Below are 8,209 nucleotides of genomic sequence, written 5' to 3' on the forward strand. Positions count from 1 at the left end.
TTTGTCAGAGACAAGAGAGGGAGGATCCTGTGGCATTCCATGTGGCCACGAGAGATTGCTTCAGTGGTGAGTCACACTCGTACAGTATCACACTAATTAAATCTTTACCCTTTAATTAACCAAGAAATACAGATAATTCCAAAGACTATATTATATAAACTTGATCTTAGGCTTTTTTTTTTACAGGTTATATCTTCCAGAAAGTTGTTTCCTGATACTCTCCACCCCCCCTCCAATCAGGAAAGAATTAGGAAAAAATCCTTTAATGCTTTACATTTTCATATAGAAAACCAAATATTTTCTTAATGTAATGTATATATTACTGATCATGCTTTTTCTTCACAATGAAATGTCAGCTGAATCCTGAAACTCTCCTGCCCATAAATACAAGTAATACGCACTATTTGGTAAACTAAAAGGGCTAGGAAAGGATTGACAAGGTGAGGGTGTGGATTTCAACGTACTTTTCCATACAGGTCCAAATTCTAGTACTACGGAAGTCAATGGGATTTTTGCTAATAAGCCCCACAAGATGAGAATTTAGCTAAAAAGGAATTGAGTGTAACATGAAAACCTTATCTATGTCTTGCCTTTTTGTTAAAATATTCTTCTTCTATGGAATACTCATAAACTGGAGAGGATCCTTGTGGCCTTGGCCGTATGTTTTCTATTGTCACTTCATTGACCTGCGGGAAAGAAATGAGGGGAAATAATGGTCATCATTTAGCAACAGTAGGGAGGCAATAAATATAATATAAAATTCCTCTCTGTGCAAGCCTGATACCGGTGATGGTGGCTGCAGAATGGCCATTTGTTATTTCCTTTTGGGGCAAACATAATTCCTGTTTAAGAATTTGATGTAAACAACAGAGGATATAGTTCTTGGAAACAGAAATGATGCTTTCACAACGTCTTTCTGAACTAAGGATAATTTGAAATCCAAACAGATTAGACAGAAATAATGATCACAAGAGGTTATGACGACTTTCCCCCCTTGCTTTAGGGCTAAATTATGCCCCCAGTAGCCTCAGATGTGCAGTGGAGCCTCATAGCAGTTGGAATTCCTAGGAGGAATTTTGGCTGATTCAGCAAAATTCCTTCTGGGGTCTCTGAAGAAGATCATGCCAGTGGACAAGTTGGACCATCCTTGAAACAAAAATTCAACCACTGTGAAAACGAGAATTTGCTATATCATAGAATATAACTTTTACTGGCATGTTACAAATCTCTGAGAGGGAAAAGCCCTCCCTTTAATGCAAAGAGCCCTACTCTAATGCACGTTACACTGCCCCAAATTCTGTCCTTTGAAATTCTGTATATCTGAACATCAGTTTATCAGAAGGCCAATCCAGCTGTCATGATGTCTCCTTAACAGAAATAATGACACATCTTTGTGAAAAAAAATTGTAAATAAAATATTAATTCTCAAGCTTTCAGAAGTAAACAGTAACATTACTCACAGAATCGTCTTCTTCTGTATCAGCCTCAGCCTCAGGCTCCCCTGGTCTCAGCTGTATGCCAGAACCTGGAAACAACATATGAGCCATCAATCTAGGCGCTGGTCCATCAGCTCAGTGCACAAGGCAGTGTGTTTTACAAATACAAAGTTTACAGAGCAGTGTGGTTATGGAAAGTCACAGAATGGCCTGATATCCAATCTTTGTGGCAGGGTTTCTCAAATTTCATCCTGCTAGTCTTCCCAAAGGTACAAAAAATAGTCACACCTCCACTGATGAAAACTTTGTAAAGAGAAAAGAAGAAAGAAGTCCCAATCCTGGAAAAATACATTACAAGCTGGCAGGAACCTTTTAAATTAATGGGAAGGACTGTGGCCTAATGGCTCGAGACAGGCACTAAGCATCAGGACCTCTGAGTTCTATTCCAAGCTCTTCAATTGACTTGCACGCTCAAAGAGATAGGAAAGCATACAGAAGTCAGGTAGCCTGAAATAGTAGTTCCTGAAATGTGGGAATTGCCTCATGTCGTGGGTGTTAATGCTGAAGCTTAATGATGGCATTTTAAATATCAACATTAACTATTTTACACAAATCATTTTAGCTGAAGCATCTAGCTAATGTGCTTATTCATAATTGTTTGGTGCATTGGAGGATATTGAGACTGGGAGATGGGGGCTGGGGTTGGTTGCTGGAGTAGGAAACTTGGAGTTCCACTTTCCAAGGTGTTCAAGTCACCTCTAACCTTGTCCTCTCAGGGTGAATGAAAGAGGAAGTCCAGAACTTCCTTACTGACAACAGATTCAACTGCCTTGTGGATATGAAATCTGAAACTGCTGCCTACAGCTTCTCAAGGGTTAAAACTCTCTTTCTACCAAAGCCACCACCATTCTGATGCAGTTAGACGCTGGTGATACAAAAATCTGCTGTGAATGGAAAATTTGGGGGCATAGAATCATAGAATCATAGAATATCAGGGTTGGAAGGGACCCCAGAAGGTCATCTAGTCCAACCCCCTGCTTGAAGCAGGACCAATTCCCAGTTAAATCATCCCAGCCAGGGCTTTGTCAAGCCTGACCTTAAAAACCTCTAAGGAAGGAGATTCTACCACCTCCCTAGGTAACGCATTCCAGTGTTTCACCACCCTCTTAGTGAAAAAGTTTTTTCCTAATATCCAATCTAAACCTCCCCCACTGCAACTTGAGACCATTACTCCTCGTTCTGTCATCTGCTACCATTGAGAACAGTCTAGAGCCATCCTCTTTGGAACCCCCTTTCAGGTAGTTGAAAGCAGTTATCAAATCCCCCCTCATTCTTCTCTTCTGCAGGCTAAACAATCCCAGCTCCCTCAGCCTCTCCTCATAAGTCATATATAAAATCAGGTGACTCTAGTACCGAAATAGTTAGCACATGGAATATTATGCTGGTTGCAAGATTTATTTTTCAAATATGATACAACTAAAGCATCAGAATTTGAATTTATTTGAAGCTGCCAGAGAATTTCCAAAGTGCTGCAAATTCAGCACTGGGATATATCAGAGAACCAGGGGGCCTTGCTGTGGAATATAGGTCTAGCTTTGTGCAGAGTGCTTAGGGCCATGATAACCAAAAAGACTCAGCTGTTATTGGTCAGTATCAGGTAGCCATGGCAGGGATAGCTGAACTTATTTAGACAAAATAAAAAGCAAACTAAACCTTTGTCTGGTGGAACCAAATTTCCTAACGTTTGAAGGCTTTCCATCACTTATCCAAGGACACCAGATGTTCAGAAGTGACCAGGGATTTTGAACCCCTCAGTTTTGGGTGCCCAAACTGAAACATCTCTAAAAAGCTTGATTTTTCAGAGGCTGGGTTGTTGTCACTTCCTGAAAACCGGACCCCTTTTAGGTGCCTTGGGTTGGACACCCAAAAATTGAGATACCCAAAATCACTAGTCACTTTTGAAAATGTAGGCCTAATTGATGATAGCATGATAGAATTGCGTATTCTCTGCACATTGTTCCACTAATACTCCCCCACGAGCAAATATTCCTTTTCTTCTTGCCCTTTCTAGTCACTCCTCTTACCCCACCCCCATCAAACCTCATGCTCTATTTTTTTTTTACTTTGTGTTTTTTATGCCACATTTAGGGCCCAGTTGTCATGCATGTGAGTAGTTCTCACTCACAAATGATCCTATTAATGTCAAATAAATTTATGAGCAGTTCAGACAATGGCAAAGAGACCCACAAGCAGAATGGTCCAACTTACTAACCACTCTGAGTGAAGAATCTCCAGGTCAGATCTCCCATGTACAGTCTGATGAATGATAACCAGGATGTGTGAAGGGGCCAGCCCTACTCGTGTATGTTTAACCCTCTATATTGCTAATCTTTGTCTAAGGTGACTTTTTTGTTGCTAGCTCATCTTCATTGGGCTCTGCCCGCTGTTGTTTCGTTTTTCCTAATCTGGTTTTTCTTTGCATGTGAAAAATCATTTAGATAATATTATTGGTATGAAATAATAATACTCAGAAACAGCTAAACGATCTGATCAAGGATTAAAAGCGTCACTTAAAAGAAAACAGAGTTCTTCAAATGTAAATATCCAAAACAATTCTGGGCTAAAGGTTTCAAAGAAGGCGGGTATGCAGGTTGGGCTCCTAAGAGCCTACATCATTTCTATGGGCCTGATTTTTCAAAGCTGCTGAGCCATTATCAATCTCGCGAAAGTTAATGAGCATTGTGAAGGTTCGGCATCTTTGAACATCAATACAATTCTGTTTAAAACATAAATGTGTGTTTAGGAGCCTAAATGTGGGCACTGAAGTTTGAAAATTTTGGCCTGGGAGGGGCGGGGGTGTGGGAGCTTTTACCCACCTGTAATTCAATTAGAGTTTTGTGTGTGCCATGGCTGTAGGCCTGAGCCCCGAGCGTTTAGTTTGGTTGGCTTTTCTAAAGATGCAGCTGCAAATGCCTAGTCTTATGGCGGTTACCGTAAGCCCAAGTCTTCACTATTTTCTTGGACATTTTGTATGATTGTGTTTTCACTGGAAAACAAAAACAAAAATGCACCCACGAGCACAGGTGGCCAGCAAAGTGACTTAAGAGACTATCATTTCAGTCTGTTCGCTCACTTGCTCCTCAGACATGTCAAATGTAGCACTTGAAGTCCTGCCACGGCTAGGTTAATTATAGTGTTGAGTGTGGGTAGTTGGCAATAATGTTGTCATTTGCTACTGGAAGAGAGAAAGGAAAAAATTCTCTGTACAGTCTGTAGGGCTGATTCACCCTGCTGTTCCTCCTGTTTTACCCCAGTATGACATCAGTGATTTCAGGGAAATTACCCCTTTATCAAAAAAGGATCAATGCAGCAGGGAATCAAGTTCTCCGTTTTCAAAACCAGAATGGCCCTATAAACTGTACCTGGTCGGCTTGTTTTGCTGGGCAGAAGGCCACACCTTTTTTTGTCCTATGAGGTGACTGCATGAATTTACACTAGAAGTTCTGACTAAGGTACAATGAAACTATACAAAACATGTTAAACCACATGCTTTAAACAAAGGAAACCTATAATGACTATAGGTCTTTATCACCTGCAGGTCTAGCCTAATCCCTGTGAGGACTAGGCACTAAGACTGGGATGTTCAAAAGGCCCAAGGGAATTAGGCACCTCATTCCTACTGCGTTTCAGTGACAGTTGGGCACTTATCTCTCAACCTTGACTGCTATTTTTAATTCTGATTTTAACTGTCTGTGACTGAATTCTCAGTTCATCTCTTCTCCAGGGCAAGCACAGACAGGTGGGTGGATTGTAGCAGTGATGGAGCAAAGGGAGGTTCCTGAATTTTGCCAGCGATGGGTCAACTGGATGGAGAAACCTGATACCCACAGGTATTTTTCAAATACCTGACCAACCTACAGATGGTAGATATCACTCATCATTCTGACTCATTCAGGGGTATTGTACATCTGACAGGCAAAACCCTCACCTTTCTCTGAACATAGGGGTGTTTAGAGATTCACCAAAAGATACACCAAAATGCAGCCATGTATTTTAAGGAGCAAATCCATCCCCGAGAGTAAAAAGACCTCTTTCTTCAGTTTTGGTTAGTGAGGGAGGGAGTACCCCTGTGCATCTCTTCCTGAAGTACTGCTAAAATTATTTACTCCATGAAAAAATTAGGAAATCCAACCCCATCTCACCCATAGAGAAATGACTTGGGTGATGGAGAGAGGAGGTCTCCTGCACAAATATCCTACCTCTCAATAAACTTTGCACATCCTGCCACTGAGTGAATATGAATCTGTCCTTGCTGCCCTCTGCCTACTCATAGGCCAGTTGCCCTCCAGATCAGTTAGCCTTGTATCCAGCCTCCTTATGCAGCCATCTGGGGCTAATACGTCCCTTTCTGACACAGTAAAACTAGCCCCAAGAATTGACCCAAATTTTTCTTATTTCACAAGACACTAAATGCAAACTTATAAAAATGAGAACTATGCTGATTAGTTTTGTCTTAAGCAAAGTTCTTTTTTTTTATGTCTATAAATAACTGCGCCAAGAAACTGTGATTCATGTGTATGTCATTTTTATGCTCTACATAGCTGTTATGCCAACATTTCATAGGTTTTAATTCTTTGCATAAATCCTTGACAATCAACGCTTTGTCCAAAACGTTTTCATAAACAAAACGGAATTCATGTCTGTAACCACTTCCAATAGCTACTGGACTGATTTCAGAACAGAGGAATTTTTTTGAAAGTAGGGAGTAGGAGTTATATTGAACAGAACAAGTTCATATCATATGACTCCAAATCACATCAGCTTTTTAAAATACATTTTTCTGATGATTTCTTTCTAGTGTGGCCAGCTCAATTTGCCTGGTTTGGAAAACAAAAAAAAAAAAGCAAAACTTTAAAACCAGGTAACCATTTCAATGTTCAAATCTACCAATGTAACAATTTCTAAAAAAGCAACATTTAAATGTCAAATTAAAGTGTGACAGTATCAGCTAATCTAACAGTCAGTCATGCTTGAATTTGTCATTTACATTTAATTAAAATCTAGATTTAATTTGGAGACTGGGAAATTAATTTACAATAATATGCATGTATTTTTAAAGAAAATAAGAAAAAACAAGAAAATTCATATAAAATGTCATTAAAGGTATATTTTAAAAACTTGAATGAATTGCGTGTGTACCAGTCATCATCCTCTCTGTTTTGCTTGCATGTTGTATCTCTTGTCTTTTTAGGGCCTCATCCTGAAAACACTTTATGTATGCGAGTAATTTTGCTCATTTAAGTAGTTCAATTTATGCCTACTCACAGGGTTAAAGTTACACATGTGCGTAAAAGTTTGTACAATCAGCCTCTTTAGGCTTTGTCTTCACTGACATAAAGGTGTTTTTACCACAAGATAACAAATGTGTGATCGTTGTCTCACTGTAAAATCCTAATGGAGACAAGGCATCTGTAGTTTTTATGATGAGGTAGGTAGGTGACGTCCACACTATACTCCCTGCGTGTGGCTGACTTCACCTAGCCCTGGTCTACATTAGGAGTTTAGGTCGAATTTAGCAGCGTTAAATCGATGTAAACCTGCACCTGTCCATACGATGAAGCCCTTTTTTTCGACTTAAAGGGCTCTAAAAATCGATGATTTCCTTACTCCACCCCTGACAAGTGGATTAGCGCTTAAATCGGCCTTGCCAGATCGAATTTGGGGTACTGTGGACACAATAAGATGGTATTGGCCTCCGGGAGCTATCCCAGAGTGCTCCTTTGTGATCGCTCTGGACAGCACTCTCAACTCAGATGCACTGGCCAGGTAGACAGGAAAAGGCCCACGAACTTTTGAATTTCAATTTCCTGTTTGGCCAGCGTGGCAAGCTGCAGGTGACTATGCAGAGCTCATCAGCAGAGGTGACCATGATGGAGTCCCAGAATCGCAAAAGAGCTCCAGCATGGACTGAACGGGAGGTACGGGATCTGATTGCTGTATGGGGAGAGGAATCCGTGCTATCAGAACTCCATTCCAGTTTTTGAAATGCCAAAACATTTGTCAAAATCTCCCAGGGCATGAAGGACAGAGGCCATAACAGGGACCCGAAGCAGTGCCACGTGAAACTTAAGGAGCTGAGGCAAGCCTACCAGAAAACCAGAGAGGCAAACGGCCGCTCCGGGTCAGAGCCCCAAACATGCCGCTTCTATGATGAGCTGCATGCCATTTTAGGGGGGTCAGCCACCACTACCCCAGCTGTGTTGTTTGACTCCTTCAATGGAGATGGAGGCAACACGGAAGCAGGTTTTGGGGATGAGGAAGATGATGATGCTGATGAGGTTGTAGATAGCTCACAGCAAGCAAGCGGAGAAACCGGTCTTCCCGACAGCCAGGAACTGTTTCTCACCCTGGACCTGGAGCCAGTACCCCCCGAACCCACCCAAGGCTGCCTCCTGGACCCGGCAGATGGAGAAGGGACCTCCGGTGAGTGTACCTTTTAAAATACTATACATGGTTTAAAAGCAAGCATGTGTAATGATTAATTTGCCCTGGCATTCGTGGCTCTCCTGGATGTACTCCCAAAGCCTTTGCAAAAGGTTTCTGGGGAGGGCAGCCTTATTGCGTCCTCCATGGTAGGACACTTTACCACTCCAGGCCAGTGGCACGTACTTGGGAATCATTGTACAACAAAGCATTGCAGCGTATGTTTGCTAGCGTTCAAACAACATCCGTTCTTTATCTCTCTGTGTTATCCTCAGGAGAGTGATATCATT

The sequence above is a fragment of the Lepidochelys kempii genome, chromosome 6, assembly GCF_965140285.1.
Source record: "Lepidochelys kempii isolate rLepKem1 chromosome 6, rLepKem1.hap1, whole genome shotgun sequence".
NCBI lineage: Eukaryota > Metazoa > Chordata > Testudines > Cheloniidae > Lepidochelys > Lepidochelys kempii.